Source organism: Pithys albifrons, chromosome 12 (genome assembly GCF_047495875.1).
Source record: "Pithys albifrons albifrons isolate INPA30051 chromosome 12, PitAlb_v1, whole genome shotgun sequence".
NCBI lineage: Eukaryota > Metazoa > Chordata > Aves > Passeriformes > Thamnophilidae > Pithys > Pithys albifrons.
The window spans coordinates 16,723,875-16,741,176 of NC_092469.1; the positions used below are offsets into that span (position 1 = coordinate 16,723,875).

The window sequence follows — 17,302 nt, forward strand, 5'->3', positions numbered from 1 at the left end:
TTATATTAAAAAAATGTGCAAAATAAAATGCATAGAATTTAAACAAAGGCCAGTGATACTGTGCAGTTCTCCTACATGTCCTTTACCAGGCTTTGGAACAAATGCAAGAGTAACTACAAGACCCATCACAGACAGTGCATTCTATTTACTTAGGAATCACATCTAATTTTTTTCACCAAGGATTCTATTTGAGTGGAAAGACTTCAGCATAAGTTGGATGAGGTCCCAGATCATCCTGCAGCTTTTAGGGAAAGCAGCACTACTATTACAAGAGTGAACCAGAAAATACAGATGTTAAAGCTTGTTGTCCGTCAAGGGTTTTTTTTTTCAAAGTCCTATCAAAATCAGAAAAAAAGCTTTCATTAGGTCTAACACGTTTCTGGAAAATAGTGAAAATCTTTGTGACCTGGGATTGAAACTGTGGCAATAGGTAAACGTTCGTGAAGAAATCAGAGATTCTTTTATAAGCAGCTGAAACAGCAAACACTTGATCCCCTTACACCTCTGAGGAGTCAAACCCAGAGTTCCACATTACCATCAATTCACTCGCTCTGCTTCAGGCAACGTCAGTGCTTTAAATCTCAAGCATCTCCTCTTTTTCGTCCAAAAAGCCACTCCATTATTAAATAAATTGTAACTACGCCTCTAATTTTGCTGTCTGGAACTTTCTTTCTCAATCCAACATTTGGGAACTGGGAGTTTTTCTCTAAATTGCTCAGACTAAGCAAAGGTAACACGGGTGATTTTCCAATTACGTCATTTTATTTTTATCATTATCATCATCATCATCATTATTATTGTCATGATCTTTTCTTTGGCATCTTAGCCCTTACCTAACCAGGTGTGCAGTGCTGCACAGCACGTAGTCTGCTCCCCCATTGCAAATAAGCACAGCCCTGCAGAGATTAGAGATCCAACACAGAGTTTATCATAAGTGCATCTAGTATTGCTTCTCATCAGTGAACTGCACATCAGTGCAATGGAGCTGAAGGCTGGCAGCTCACAGAGGGATTCCTCATGCAGTGAGCTCAGTACCAAGGAGGTTTCAAGAGAACAGGTTTTTATGAGCTTCAGCCATACTTTCAGTTGCATGGCTGTTTTGATGTTCACTCCACCTTCTTTAAGGGGGCAGTAGAAGGTTTAAATCTTAATCCCTTCTGAGCACAGAGGGCTTGAAAGGCAATGGAATAAATCTGTCTTCACCATATTAGATATGGTTAGAAAGCAAGGAAGACCCTCAACAGAATTAACATCCCTGTAATCAGCTCTGCAATTCTATCCCTCAGAAGAACTCAAGTCATTGGTCCTGCTGGAGAACCATGCCTGAAAGGGGTGAAATCCTTGTGAGGGCCTTCTCACACATCTTTTTTGCTAAAGTTGTGTCAGGAAGCACTCACCTGTGGTGGAGCTGGCCTTTAAAAACTGAGACTCCTCTGGGCTTTTGAGATATAAACAGTTGGACTTGTCAGCTGGGCTCCTGCCTTGAGTTTCAAAGTCTAGGAAGGCCCTGCTCACTGTGCATTCAGTACTTCAGACCAGTTTCTGCTTAATGAAGCCTAGAGAAGTGGTAAATGATTGTCCAAAGGCTGCAGTGGTGGACACTGTCTCTGCACTGGAGCATTCAGGATCAAAAGAGGCAGACCAGCAACAAGCTTTGGCAGCACAGCCATGGTGAGGGACCAGGCAGACCATGATGGGAGGAGCTTTCTTGCTCACTGGATTCAGTCATTTTCTTACCCAAACAACCAAGGCTTCCCCAGACTCTCAGGAGGGATTTTAATGGAAGAAGTTATGTAAGGGTAGAAAGTTTGATTCATGGAGCCGCCACACTGGCAACACATTTACACAACTTCTCCACCCAAAGTCAAGAGGTTTAACCTGTAGGGATAATTGCACCCCTTTGGCAAGGGTGGTACAGAACACTTAAAAAGATAATCAAAGCAGAGAAAAAGGGAAAGCAACATCATTTGGGATAATTGGAGCAAAGAGGTAATACATATCTCAGTGTCACAGGGAAGATTGCCCAATGCAATACGCATTTATACTTATCTCAGAATTGTATTTATCAAAGTAAACCATGCTTAAGTTAAAGGGAAGCACATAAATCTTCTCTTATTGTCATTTTGCAACTCAAAGTAGCTGCTAATTGTATTATAGATCTTCTAGAAGTATGTATAGTAATTACCAGTTTCAGTCACATTATTAGACTTGCAAATACGGTTTGGTCTTTATAGGCCTGTCAGGAGCAAAGGTTCAGACCAAAACCAGGGTAAATGAGCACAGATTCAGGAAATGAAGCAGCAAATCCTAAATGTGGTGGACCTACTCTGATTTGCACTGGATGAAGACACCACCCTTCAGACATACACAGGTTTTCTGGCTGAACACTTTCCTTTCGGTCTGCTCACCCCAGTTATGAGTTATGTTGGGCTTTCCTTCATGACCTGCTCGGAGACTATCAGGGAACGACTTGGGTCCAAACTCAAATGTACTGGAATCAGGGACAGCTCACTTCAGATCTTAAAATCTTTCAGAAAGAAAAACTGATGTTATTGTCCTTAGAATAGGACTAAGTTCAAGGCCTATGAAGGACTTGAGAAGATCCTGATACTGCATTCTTCTGTGGATGAATGGAACCACCAATTTTTGTCATTTAAATAAATGCACAAAAAGGAAATTCAGTTTAATAACCAGGCTATGGTTAAACTACCCACATTCTGCATATACTATAGCTAAACCAATACCAGGCATAAATCTTAAGTATTACTTATATGCAGATATACATGGGAAGAGTGACTTGTTTTTTTTATTTGTTCTATTTGTCTGCATTTCGTATCAACTAAGCACTGGCAGTTCTTAAACCAACAGGAATCATTTGGGTAAAAAACTGAAAGGTTGCCATGCAAGGTAGAGTTTTCAAAAACATGTGAATTATGAGCTGAACTTCCAATATAAAAATGTATTTTTAATAAAGTATTCTTAATTCCAATATTCTTCCATAGAAAATACAGAATTACTAACATCTATTCTGAACCAAAACAAAACCATCATTCAAATCCCTGTTTCCTCAAAAGGTTGATGGAAATGTAATAGTGACTCAAATAATATATAAACACATAGCTAATATTTTCTCTTAGGCAAGTTGGGGCATTATAATATCAAGAACTCTTCCCACCCAAAGCACATCTTATTCTGTGAAGCCACAAAAATAAGATACAAGTATGTGCTTTCTTTGTGAATCATAAATTGAAAACCATTTTGATACTGCTACTGGAAAGGTTTCACATGAGTGCAAAGCCCTATTTTTAATGAAAATAACCATGTAGTCATTTAAGCAATGACATCTTCATATTGCTTTGTAGCTTCCGTGTCTACTCTTGCAAGGTACTGAGTTTCCTCCATTCTCATTGAGAAGAAGAGTTGAAATGAAAGTGTAAAACACTTCCTTGTCCAGATGGATGGGCAATGTTTAATGTGTAACATCTTCCTTGGGAAAAGAATCTGAAGAAGAGTTTCAAGATTAATATCCAGTTTCCAGGCTTTTACACTCCTTGGCAATCATTCAAATCTAACAGTGAACCAAGAGATTGAAAAGCCAAAGGCCACAAACCTGTTTGAACTGGTACAGTGGGTTCAAAGTTTCCTCTAAGATCTTGAGCTATACTTTCCACATGTCACTGAAGCAAAAAATCTGAGCAGCTCCACAGATAAGGTCCTATTTACTCTAGATGAACTGAAGAACTATGAATCACACTTTGGACTTTGTTCTTAATCATAATTAATACCTGATTATTTTGTTACTTACTCATGATTGACCTCAGTAGAATCCTTCAGAAGTGTTTAGGAGTAAAGTGAAAGGGGGGGGGGGGGAGGAGGGAAGTGCTGCTGCTGGTAACAGTGAGAAGGATGGTAAGAAAACATTCATGCCTCCCTGTCAAAGTGAAAGTGCATTAAAGTGCCCACAGTCTTTTCTGGTTGAAAACTGACTGGGAATCCCACTGACTCTGGAGATTGTAGGAGAGAGTGCTCACAAATATGACTGTATGTGTGAAAGAAAGCAGAGAGAAGAAAGAAGTAATAATGCAGAGCTCTTACCTGTACTTGGCACTTGCAATCCCCCGGTGGTTACATTGTCTTGACACAAGACTGGTTTTAGGTCTGTTACTGGATGTGATCCAGATCCTTATGTTTGTTTTTCACCAGTGGGAATGCCAATAGGATTGCTCTCTCTCTTTCCAGACATCTTACAGGAAAATGGTATATTTCGAGGAAGGCAAACCATTTAACTGTTCTCCTTTAAAAAAGTAGAGTACAAGTCCATTTCACCATTCTAAAACTAAAGAATTTAGAATCATAGAATCAATATTTATTATGCTCCAGTAACAGACAGTCACTCATATAACAGCTCATGAAAAATACCAGGTACTGAGCACAGGCTGAGCAGAGTGAAAACACATGAGGAGAACCAGCAGAAGAGGAGACAGATACAAAGTCAAATGCAGGGTTTTCATTCTCCAATGACAACATATAGACCAAATTTCTCCTTTTCTTAGACATGACAAAAAGTTTTTTCTCAGTCTGAAAAATATTTGTATATCATCTAACACTCTCAGTTCATTACCTGCTGAAATCCTACTCTGCACATTTACCAAGATCTAGGCTATGACACCTTCTGTCAAACTACTTTTCTGTAGCCTACAACCTCTTTCCTATAGAAAAGAACTAAATGAACCTTGCTGATAGTTATGGAAACCCAGAAGTTTTCATTAAGTATGAAATCATCCTGTATCTGAAGACAAATATTTGTTCTTTGCAGTGACATTCACAGGGTCTCATGCCTTGGCAGCTGATAAACAGCTGTCACAGCTGGGCAGCACCAGCTTCTGAAAATTGTGTGTTGTGCTTCAATACATTGACACCAAGGTCATCAAGAAAGCAGTTCAAAACAGGAAACATCTCAAACCCCACGGATTATAAAGATTCCATATAACTATAACAAAAGCTTACAGTAAATTCCAGTACAAGGAACTTCTACCAACATCTAGAGCCATAAGCTCTTAAAAACAGGGCGGTGTCACTTAATTCATGGAATCAAGGACATGTCTTAAAAGGATGTGAGTGAACTGAAGGGTAGAAAAACTGATAAATTCCCCATTATTTTAGTCAGGTCCCTTATTTTTTTACAGAAATTTCATAACAAGTCTAATTTTATACTGTTGGGTCCCACTGCACCATCTCAGAAGAAGCAGCTGCTCTCAGTTCAACAGGTATTTTGTGGTGTGTCCCCAGAGGATTCACTACCCTGCCCTCCCTGGGCTGGCTGAACAGGGCAGGGTAACAGCCACTGCTTTGCCCTGCAAGTGGCTCTTGCTGGCAGCTACTCCCAGTTCTGGAAAACAAATTGCAGACCATTATCAACTCTTCTAGTAATTGCTGCAGGATGGAAAGCAGAGTGTTATAAATCACAGCATCATTACACTAAGGCCCAAATGGTCTGGCATATTTTTGCTTAAGATGGTTAAACCAGAAATGGTATAGAGTACAATAGCAGATAAAAATATCCTATATTGACTAGTATGCATGTGGTTTTTTTTTAACTTGTTCGAATTACTCCCAACACATTTTAAACTAATAAAAATAATGTTGTCTTTAGCTGCAGCAGTAACATTTTCTTTTTAACTCTGTGGCAAGAAAATCCCTCAGTCTTTAAATAGGAGAGCCTTGAACTCTGCACAAGGCAGTACATCTATTACCAAGGTACCACAGATAAGGACTGTGGGCTAAGGGTTGGTGTTTGTATTTTGTCTTTAAGGCAAATGTCCGGTGCCCAACTATATCTCAGTCTTTACATGGACATCATATAATTTCCAGTAAAGTTTTTCATGCCCAGGTGAAATGAAGTCACCTTGGTCAAAGTAAAGTTCTCCAAGGTCCAATATAACACAAAAACTTCAAATTTCAGATTTTAGAAGAAAGAAGCTGCAGAATCAGGCAATTTCAAACAATCATTAGATCATTCAAAGAGGAGAAATTTAGTGGGATTTCCCTGGGGATATTCCAAGGCCCAGAACAATCCCAGGCAACAAGCCAAAAGGATCCAGGCATGTCAGTGAGGTGCAGGATAGGGAGGAGTCAGCGGTTGTGTTCAAAAACAGGCAATTAATTTTCAGCAAAAGAGCAAACACTAATGACACTTCTGGATTTGCCAAATGCCCAGAGAAAAGTGCAAGGATGTAGAGGAGGGAAAGGAAATAAATAAAACTGGAGAGGGAAAATTATATATAATAGAATTTCGCTTCTCCCTCCAGTTTCAGACCAGCTCATCAAAGCCAAAAGGTAATTCCGCTCATTGCAGTATCTTCCATCTTGATCAGATTTCTAACATGAATAAGCAATTGGATTTCTACCAGACAACTGGAAACCTCCCAAAAAGCACAACCCTCTGACGTGCTAGCAACACTGGAATCAGATAAAACATTCATGAGAAAGACCCTTTGATTTAGTGGATGTGACTTTCATAAATGCTGGTGTTCAGAAAGAGCAGCTTTATAGAAAGCATTTGACCCTGGTCTACAGTCTTTTTTACCTCAGTATCAAATATATCTCCTTTTTTAAAACATTTTTGATGATGGCATTGTTATTATTTTCATCCAGTTAAAAAAATAAAAGGCTCTGCAGGTCTTGTACTAAACAGGTTAGGGTTATTATAATCAAATTCTGGTTGAAATACTATTAATGATCTGTCCTGGGAATATAAAGTATGATTTGGGGTTGATGGAAATCATATTTTTTTAACTGCATTCTTGGAGAAAATACTGTAAAGCTCATTCAATTTATATTTTAATCCAAACTGCTTTGTGTGCATGTACATGGTTGCAAATATCTAATGATGTTCATGACTACATTAGATACATTACTCAGGGAGAAAGCAGAGGACAGAGCAGCAAAACAAGGCAATCTACCTCTGTTCAGGCAAGATCATGAGAGTGCTATTCGGTGTTACCATGACTGACAGGCAGTGGCAGAGGCCACGGCGCCATCAGTGCCAGGCACAGCCACCCCTGCTCAGCAGCCTGGCCAGCTGGGCTGGTCCCTGCCTGCACTTCAGCCACGAGGATCTGTCCTGAGCCTTGCACGGCAATGCAGCCCAGGCAGAGGAAGAACTACCAGGCTTTTCCTTTTCTGTTAATACTTATAACTTTGTGCATTGAGAACTGGTACCAGCAACCTGCTCTGAGCAGCACTAGGCACAGGTAGATGCTCTGGAACTGAAACAACAGGCTCACTTATCCCAGAGGTAGCAAAGCCCTGCCACAGAGTGATCCCTGTTTAATTGAGAGCTGACAGCTGTTTACATCACCAAGGATTTAGCTGCAGTGTAACTGCTCTTGTGACAAGCCGTGTACCTTTGAACGTTGCACAGTTTATCTCCAAATCTTTTACATTGTGACAGTCTCTCTAATCACTCAGATAATAAATTGTGGAAGCATTTTCAAAAATGACAGTTTTACTGCCTCCATCTTTACACGAGCTGCTCCACAGTGACTACTATTTTTGGAGTTGTTGGGGGTTTTGATTATTTAAGATAAAACTCAGGCTGCTGCTTGTACTCCCTACACAGACTGAAAAACTCCTTTATCTTATGGAACAGTCAATAATGGTGGCCCTTACACTACAATCTGTCTATCTAAATGCAACTTCTACTGCTGGTGAGACCTAAATATTGCTACCACTGACCCATTATTTCAGTATAATCATAATGCTCAAATTAGATGACTGTCAAAGCAGGACAATATGTCCCATTCACCCTGAATTTCAGGTATCAGAGAAAATACTGCAGAAATGCCCAATTCACAGAACTTCTCTCTCTACAAAACATTTTGCTAATTGCAACTATATCAACAAAAACAAAATTATTATTTACAGGAGTTGATACGGGCAAGGGAAATACTAAACCAGCTTTGATAATTCCAACACTGTCAGATATCCCAGCTTGCCAAATACCTGCACTGATTTCTGAGTGTCTCCATCCAGCATTACCCTCATTTATGGTAGCCACTCTCACCACTAATTTTATTGCTGAAAATGAACTTCTTGTAGCAAGGTTCAGCTAAAATCAGCAGTGCTTTTAGGCACTTGGAGCTGTATCTGAGATGTAAAGACTCAGCATCTCCTCAATCAACTCATATTCTTCAGCCATGCCCTCAATTCCATTTTAGGCCAAAATCCAGAAGCATATCACAACCTAATCCTCTTGCTCTTTTATTATGGGAGGGAACCCAGGTGCATGTGCTGGATGGGAACTCAGATGGATGCCTGAGGCACTGGGAGCTCCTGGCATGCTCTTGCTTTTGCAGCCCTTGCAGGACAGACCATCTCAGATATGAGGGGGATGAGTGCTGTGTAAGACACAGAACACATCAGCATTTATCACAGCATTATTGGAATGGGGGAGTTTAAAGGAGATGGACAGATTGGATGAGATCTACAGCTGCCATCTAGTTCCACCTTCCTTCCAGCACAGGTATGTTGCCAACTGTAGATCAAACTGTTCAGTCAGGTCCTGAAATTCCCCTTGAATGGGTGGAGATTCCAGGTCTCTCTGGATTACCTGTTCTCAGCTTCTCTATCTTAAATGCAGTAGGATATAGGAAGAGCTGGATGGTTTAGCAGTACTCCTAGAACCAGGTTTCTTAGACCCAATTTAAATACATTTCCTTGGAACAGTAATCAGCTCATAAAAGTTTTCTAACCTCTAGGCTGCATAGGAGGATGGTATTCCATCAGCAGAGAGTGAAGTATTTAGCACTTTATCACTTGCTTTCCCTGCTGAAGAGAATCATTTATCTGCAGTGTCACCTGGAGAACGTGGGTGTTGTCAGAAGATCAAGGTCCAGCATCAGGGAGGGTAACAAACATTAACCACTTCATCCCTCTTCACTGGGCAGTATTTTAATTTCATTTTTTATTGAGCCTGATTGTTATCTTATGGCAGGTGTAAATTATAGAAGAAGCAAACCTAGATCACCTCCTACAGGCCAGGGAGAGAGGAGACTTTTCCTTCACGTGAACATTGCTATTCCTTCACCTCCGCACTGCATTTCTAGTTCCTTTACAAAGCAAAGTCCACGGACTGTTCTAGCCATGATGAACTGCAATTATTTGTGTTAGCATTAGATCATTATGGAATGGTCTTCTACCAGTTGGAATTTTAGAGTTAATAGCAGGCTTCCCCACGTATGTGTACCAGGCAGGACAATCAGGCATTTCAGGAAACCAAAGGATCCCTTAGACATCAGCCCACGTTATGCAATCAGAAACTACCTTTGCACATGAATCAAGATTTCTTTTTTTTTTTTTTAATTTCTTGGAAATCTTTTCTGCAAAGTAGGGTTTATGCATTCTATTGTAAAGTACTGTGGGGGAAAGTGCATATTAAAAGTATAATATATTCTCTTCACTGATCATGATTTGAGAGTTAAAGTGTGTTTGAAACATTGTGTTTTGCAATCTGGTCTATGTGATGAGTGATAAGTTATATTGTCATAATTAACAGTAGCGATAAATAAAATGTATTACGTTCTGTACAGCTCTATTTGCATTGCAAAAATCCCTATTTAGATTACAATGAACTCTAAAGTACAGAGTAAACAAGTTTTGGCTACATCTTGAGGCCCAGCAGGGAGGAAGGTATCGTTTGCCACCCCAGCAGAGGAATGCTGTTTACATCCAATTGGACTGTCCTCGGAGGCTTTGCAGCTTTAACAAGGGGCTGCAACCAGACCCCTGCAGTCTCTGTGTTTTTATTGGATGGCTGTAGGCTCCCTACTCAACACGAAAAGCTTTCAGCAATGCTTATCTTTCCCAAAAGTGCTTAAGGCTTGGCTGGTTAGGCTGACTACAGCCCATCTTTGAGCCAGCTTGGTGGTCAGTGCGCTGCTGGGTCACTGAAACGAAATGTGTGTGCTCTCATAAAGAAGCAAATCTGTGATTTCATTTTGGGCAAGTAATAGTTAAGGAACAATAGGATTTTGTGTTTAAACTTTTTCTCCTCTTTCCCCATATGGAAAACATAGAAACATTCCAGGGGCCCTGATTACCTTGATCCCGGTCAATCTGAGCACCAGGGTGGGCATCATACAGACCATGTTGTCTGTGTTGGCTGATAATCTCTTAGAGCGATGTTAAGAAAAGGCAGATGTTCACTCTCTGATACCCAAACATTAGCAGGTCACCTGTACATATCTGTCACCAACAGTGCTGTAAGTGGTGTTTTTACAAAGTTCCAAATTTATGCTTCCTTTCATTAAATGCACACACAAGGCTATTAGGAGAGAGGCAGCATCAATTCAGATGATGTCAGGATGACAAGAGTGTTCTTTTATTGACCTGGCAGGGTAACATCAGGTCTGGAAGTGGTACACATTGTGAATAGCAACCAGAGATGTTGGAGGTTGAATGTCACTAGTTTTGCAGCTCCCAGAACCTGATAAGATTTCCAATATCATTTGGACAACCAGCTTCCCACAGTTTTTATTCTCTTGGCTCCACCACAATGACATAAAATACCCTTCTTCCCTGCTGGCCACCATTAGAAGTTCCACACAATGACCTGTCAGGAGTCTTGTCCTGAAGTCACCCAGAAACTGAGGGTGGTGCAAAAGGCACCAACCCTCTCCTCAGTCACAGTCCCTGTGAAGAGCCAGACCAGAGCAGCAATGCAGCAGCTGCAGTGGAGTAAATTTTTGCCTGTCTTAGAGCTCTCAGATCCCTACAGAGAGATCCACATCATCCAAAACATTCAAGCTCCAGCCAATTCAATAATTAAGAACTTAGGAACTTCAGTGTTGTTTGAAGAAATTTGCCATAGGAATTGGTTCTCTCCCCTTTGCCCAAAATAGTTTAAGTTAGTTATTCTTTCAGATATGCTACAATTTGCTTATCTGAAGGAAAAGAGGCAGGGGTGTCTTCAAAGGAGGAGGAGTTATCAGGCATTGTAGGGTATTTTTACTTTTTAATTTTTTGCATTTAACCTTGTAGTAAAACCAATAAGGAAGTGTTGGGGTTTTAATTCCTGTTATAAATCAGCCCATATAATTTAGATTTAGGAGGCTTTGAACGCCTTTTTTTTTTCCTGCTAATAATTTCTATAAAAATTGGAGTGGAATAAAAGCTTGACTGACCAGATATGATTCTTGTTCTTTGGAATGAAGTAGAACACTCCACCTCTCACCTGTGTATTCATGGTGGCTTTCTTCTGCATCCTCCCATTTGCTGTTTGACTTGGGATCTGAAGTGTTGAAGAGGCTTGAGTACATGAATGCAATCAGTTTAAAAGAAAAAACAAAGCAAAAAATAGAAGAACAGGTTTGGTGCATGACCTGAGGTGTATCTGTGCAATAAGCAGGCAGCAGAATCTTCTGGTTCAGGTGACAACAGAAAAAAACAAACAACTTGTTAAAACATTACCTGAAGCTGAAGTTTCTAACTCTGTGCCAGGTGTGGTACATGCTTGAGCAACTCTTTCCAATTAAGTGATCATCGCGGTGATCCCTCGTGGGTGGCGTGGCTCCACATTGTCCTCAGCGCCAGCCAGACGCTCCCCCACATGCCTTGGCACTAATTATTGGCTCTGCTGGCCCGTGTGCCCACCAAGAAGCCTTGCTCCCACCACCCCAGCTCAGCTCCCACTCCAGGACACACTGAGACAGGCACTGAGCACCCTGGAACTGGATCCCCAGTGACACCAACAGCCAAAGGGAGCAAATATGCTCAGGGCAAATGTTCATCCCAGCCCAAGTTTCTTTCCAGATTCCAAGTTTCTTTCCAGATTCCAACTTTCTTTCCAGATTCCTTCATGAAACATCTGACATCAGCGATTGCATAAACCAGCAGTTCCCAAGTCAAAAATGAATTTTCTATGCATTAGATTTCTAAAGTTAAGGACAAAATTTCTTAGCAGCTCCTGTATTCCTTGGCTACTAATTCCCCATCTGCTAAAGGCAATGGCAATGTAGCAGAACAACAGACAGATTTGTCTTAGAAAACAGGAAGACCTTCTGGCTGAATTAGCTTTTTGCTGCTGTCTCTAGAAACAAATCTCCCTAAAATATCAGCAACAAATCAATTTTACTGCTTTTCAGCAGAGAGCAAGGAAATTACCTTTTCTGATTTCAACCTTCTTCCAGTGTCACAAACCCATCAGGCCAAATAATCTCCTAAGAATTTACCATATGTTCAAATTGGAGCCTGAAAATAGGCTTATTTTCTATTTAGTTTGAATCCAAAGCTACAGAATTAAGTATAAATTCAAGGTACATGAATCTGGAAACTCTCAAAATGTGAAGGGTTTAGGTCTGTACTTGAAGCTTTGTTTTTGGTTCCATTTCTAATGAAAGATAACTTAAAAAGTACGGATTAACAATTTATGGGGTGGTAATCTATAAAATGCTCTGCATCTAAGGTATTAGAAAGCAATATAAATTCTTTTGTAGAAATGTAAACGGTATTTAAATGTAAGTAGGTTTTATACCCAGTTGGTTAGATGGGAACAGTGAGAGTCTCTGACTGGATTTTCTGGGAATCAGATAGGTCCCTAAATCATTAACTTAGTATTAAATCATCCTACAGATATAAATAAATTGAGAGACTTATTTCAGGGATGTCTTGCAGAACATAAGTAGTTTCTAGTGAATGACTCATAAGATCAAAGTCAAAGAAGACACCCATTTAATTAGGGAGGAAAGTCTTGAGCAAATCTCAAGACTCCCTTGTCAGGCCCAAAACCTTTCCTGTGTGCTCTCCAGTTTCACCCAGATGTTGTGGAACACAATTGCCTGAAACTACCCTACAAAAATGGAATAAAGTTGAAGAGCAGCTAATCTAGGAAACCTCCTACAAATTCCAGAACAGTGCAACCCATCAATAAATATTCAAAGATTTTCCTACAGTACAAATTATCCAACAGAACAGGTTTGCAATCAAAACTCAGTCTTTTGCAAGTCAACCTTTAAATTCCATCACAATTTTACCAGTTCTGCCTTTCAGTTGGACAAGTGGCCCAGGTTGGCAGCACAGGTCAGTGAGGTAATTGCAGGGCTCCCCTGTATCACAGATTATCTCTGTCCTGCATAGTGTATCTTCTCATAACATAAGCCATGCATGCTATTAAGGAACAACTCATCCTTGATGGCTCATTCAGAGCTAAGTAGAAACCACAGCATTCCTTTGCCATTCAAAAATACACAGCACTTCCTTTTTTCTCCAGACAGCCAATGTATTTCATCTGATACCTGAGGCAGGACACTCAGACCCACTTTCCAGTGGATTTTCAGATACTAAAAAACTGGATGTATTCTTCAAGTCAACACCCAAAAACCTCCCCTTTGTATTTCTGTGTTTTGCATGAACTAGGAAGTCTGGTATTTCAGTAAAGAGAAAATATTACTTGTTCTATGAACTAATATTTTCTCCGTGGTAGTTATGAACTGATAGGTGTGTCTCCAATATAAAGACAGGTCTTGTATATAGTCTATGCCAAGACTAGATACAGATTACTATGATCTCTTCCAAACACATTTTCAGTCCTCATTTCTCTACAAACGTAAATTATGAAGAAATAAACATGAATAAGAGCAAAAGAAAAAGAGACAGACATTTCAGGGAAAGTAGGGAACAACAAAGAAGTGCAGCATCTCAGGAAAAAAAGGGACATCAATAAAAGGAATTACATCTTTTTCTTTATGTTTCTGTACTTATCTGGTATGATCCTCTGCTTTTCTATGCTTTGCTCAAAACAAAGTTCTGACTACACTGATCATTCACCCTTCTATTACAGTTTGCTCTGAATTTTGTAACTAAACTCAAGAAGACAGATACTGCATATCTAAAATCAGACACACAAAATAGAATTGCTGCACTGTACTCAAAAGTCTGGCACTGCAGAAACATAAAAAAAGAGAAAAAATAGTTATCTGTTACCCTAATTTAAGGTGTGCAATTAGCAAAGCTGGAATGCAAACACTGTCTCTCCTTGAGTCACTGTGGGTGTATAGATGTATGACATATCTAATAAGAAGCTGAGCATCCAGCCACTAAGATGCTCCTATAAGCTGTATCACAATCCTCTTAAGGATTTACGGAAATCAGAGGCTTGGCTTTGCCATCTGTGGCTTAATAAATATTTTCTTCGGAGGCTTTGTGCCTTGTTTTAGCAACCAAGAAAATAGTCATACAGTCATTTCTGAGACATGGAATTACCATGAGTTCCTTTTTGTCTTTCCTCAACAGCCCATTTAGCAAGCGGACAACCTGTGGTAGCTGTGCAGTGTGAGTGTGAAGCAGCTGAAATACAGTTCCTGGGCTTCATCATGTCACCCAGCAAGGCTGTGTTAGTTCAAGGGTGTCTGTGCACTCTGAACCCCTGTCTTTGGAGAGGACTGTTAAAAGACACTCATTAAAGCAATATTGCCATTTGAGTGTGCAATGGACTTATAAATCATCATGGCCTCACAGCAAAGCAGAGGGATCTCTGAGGAGCAATTCCCATCTCTGATGTCAACCTCTACATCCTCAGTTCTGAGGAATGTGATATATTAGAGATGATTGTGTGAAAATTTTGGTGTATCAGAGAATCATCAAGGTTGGAAGAGACCTTCAAGATCATTGAGTCGAATCATCAACCCAGCACCACCATAATCACCCCAAAACCACATCTCCAGATGCCACATCCAGATGTCCCTTGAACACTTCCAGAGATGGTGACTCCAACACCTCCCTGGGCAATTTATTCCAATGCCCAACCACTCGCTCAGTGTATTTTTTAATATCTAATCTGAACCTCCTCTGGTGAAACACAGGGCCATTTCTTCTCATCCTTTCACTTGAAATGTGACAGAACAGACCGGTCCCACCTCACCACAACCTCCTTTCAGGTAGTTGTAGAGAGCAATGAGGTCCCCCTTAACAGATCAATTGATCAGTGACTCAAAGGATCAAAGATAATTGATTCCATTTTTGCTCAGAGTCAACAGATATGCTACTTTTCCAATGCTGCTTAAGCATCAGCAGCAAGCACAGAGCAGTTCTGGAGCTCTGTACATTCTTCATCACATTCAGTGCTACTTTCACTGAGGAATTCAATTTCTGCTGGCTCTAACTTCATTACCCATGCCCCTGAGCTCTGAAGCTTCAGAACTATCCAAATCTGGCTTAGAATAGAGCAAATCTGAAGAATTTGGTCAACTTCTAAGAGGAAGACAAATTAAGGAAATGAAGATGAATAGCATCACCCTCTGAACCTTTAAATGAAGATAAAGAGACCTTGCATAGGCCAAGAGATGTGAGCATGAAAGATGCTGGTATTTAAATGGATGTAAAAAGGCTTCCTAGAGAAAAGCCAAGAGTTTCCAAAGTTTTTACAAGAACTTGGAAAAGAAGGAGACGAATAGAGAAATAAATATGTAATAGCAGATGGAAAGAATATATTAATGTAATGCCCAGTGTTAAGACCAAAAGACTGAGAGCCAGAAGACCTAATTTCCAGCACTGGCTTCACCAATGCCTTGGTGTACAACGTCCTCTGTCCACGGTGTCAGCGAAGCTGCCATCTCTCTCTGAGCCACAGACTCCCTTCACACATATGTGTCAGATGGCAGCAAGCTGAAAGCTTTCTCTTCTTCCTTGTGTTTCATATTTTGAGGGGTTTCAATTTCTGCTGTGGCCTGAAGCTGTTAAGTTATAATAAAAAATAGTGGCAAAACAGAATGGAAACTATAAAATATTCTTGTTTGGTCTGGTTTGGCCCTTTAATAGCTTCAAAAGAGATATCCTCATAATTGCTCTGTATTCAGAGACAGATCCTGGGCTTGTGCACATTGTAATTTTTGCATACATTTTCATCAGAGTACTATGCATGAAGAGGCTGTATTTTAACTTGGAAACACATTGTGGAGGGAGTTTCAATGCACTGCACTTAAATCTTAACAAGCATATCCGCAACTGTTTCAAGAAGTGTTTTGTGGATAGAACTACACAGGAATAAAGTGCTGCCCATAGGATATTTCAGAAGTCTTTCTTTTCTGAAGAACCATGCCCTGGATTCCTTTGTACTATCACACATCAAAGAGGGGAAAAAAGAAACAATAAATGAAATTCCTCTGAACAATTTGTTCTAGGAGATCTGTCCTTGTCAAATGAACACACCTCAGCCTATAATTGTCATTTTAAGGAATGACTGAGAGATGCCACTTACTTAAATTGAAACAAGTACTTTGCTCTGGAAAACAGATCACAAGTAGGGACAGATTTGCAAATCAGCTGCCAAATCAATGCATGCAAGAGACAACAGCCTTTCCACTTCACATATCCGAACAGACAACTCTGACAGTTTCTATGTGCAGTTATGTGAACTGCACACATAATCATGGCAATTGCATGCAGAAATTGGATGCAAACTGCACAGTTAATTTGGCTTTTAAAAGGGGAGTAATCTTGCAACACTGTATACTAAGGAGTCAAACAATAATTACAGCATGCTCTTCAAACCTTTCAGAACAAACTCGGTGCTTCCACACAGTTGTGCTAAAATATTTTCCAGCTGTCCATGTGCCTGCACACAGATACAAAGATACCTTTTTTTTTTTTAAACACCAGGAGAGATGGATGAATTTCAGTGGCTTGACAGAATGCTTGTGTGTTATTTCTTAATGAAGGGTATCAACAGCAGCTTGTATTGCTGGTCTGAGTGCAGATCTGGAGCACAGCTCTTAGCAGATCCATAAATGCATTAGAGGACACAGTGAGGAGTCAATGGAGTCAGAGCAGTTCGCTAGAAGGGCTCAGCTGAGACTGGGCATTTTGCCTGGGATGGCAAACGGAGGATTAAGGGCTTTATGGGACATGTGAACTCCACTCAAATGCAAACATAAGCATGATTAAAATTTAGCAAACTATGATGTACAAGCCCTTGGGCAAAATCCAGTAGACACAGCTGTATTTATGGGCTGATACAAAGAAGAACTGTTAAACCTAAGAGCAATTCAGCAACACAGAGAACAGAGAGGAGCTTGAAATGTGTCTGTGTGACACGTCTCGATCTGAGGCAGCGCATCTTCCTCTCAGCCTCTCCTTTCGACAGCTTTGACAATCCAGTTCCTACGTGGGACCCTTTTCCTATGGATCAATGCATTAGCAACTCTAATTAGACTTACAGGAGAAAACAGCATCCTTCTTTCACAGACCAAGGGTCTACACCAATATTTGGGTCATTTTAAGATGTTGGCTGAGGGCTGCACTTCAGTGG

General features: G+C 40.3%; 1 long non-coding RNA gene across 7 annotated transcripts in view; it reads right to left on the reverse strand.

Annotated features, from left to right (window-relative positions):
- The window catches only part of LOC139677317 (uncharacterized), a 250,380-nt gene that overhangs the window by 198,176 nt on the left and 34,902 nt on the right, over positions 1 to 17,302 (reverse strand). For 6 of the 7 annotated variants that reach the window (XR_011698847.1, XR_011698852.1, XR_011698850.1 and 3 more), the window contains exon 2: positions 4,096 to 4,294. This is a non-coding gene — a long non-coding RNA (uncharacterized lncRNA). Of the gene's footprint in view, positions 1 to 1,397; positions 1,469 to 4,095; positions 4,295 to 17,302 lie in introns of those variants that run through there. The other variant, XR_011698851.1, reaches the window with a different exon arrangement.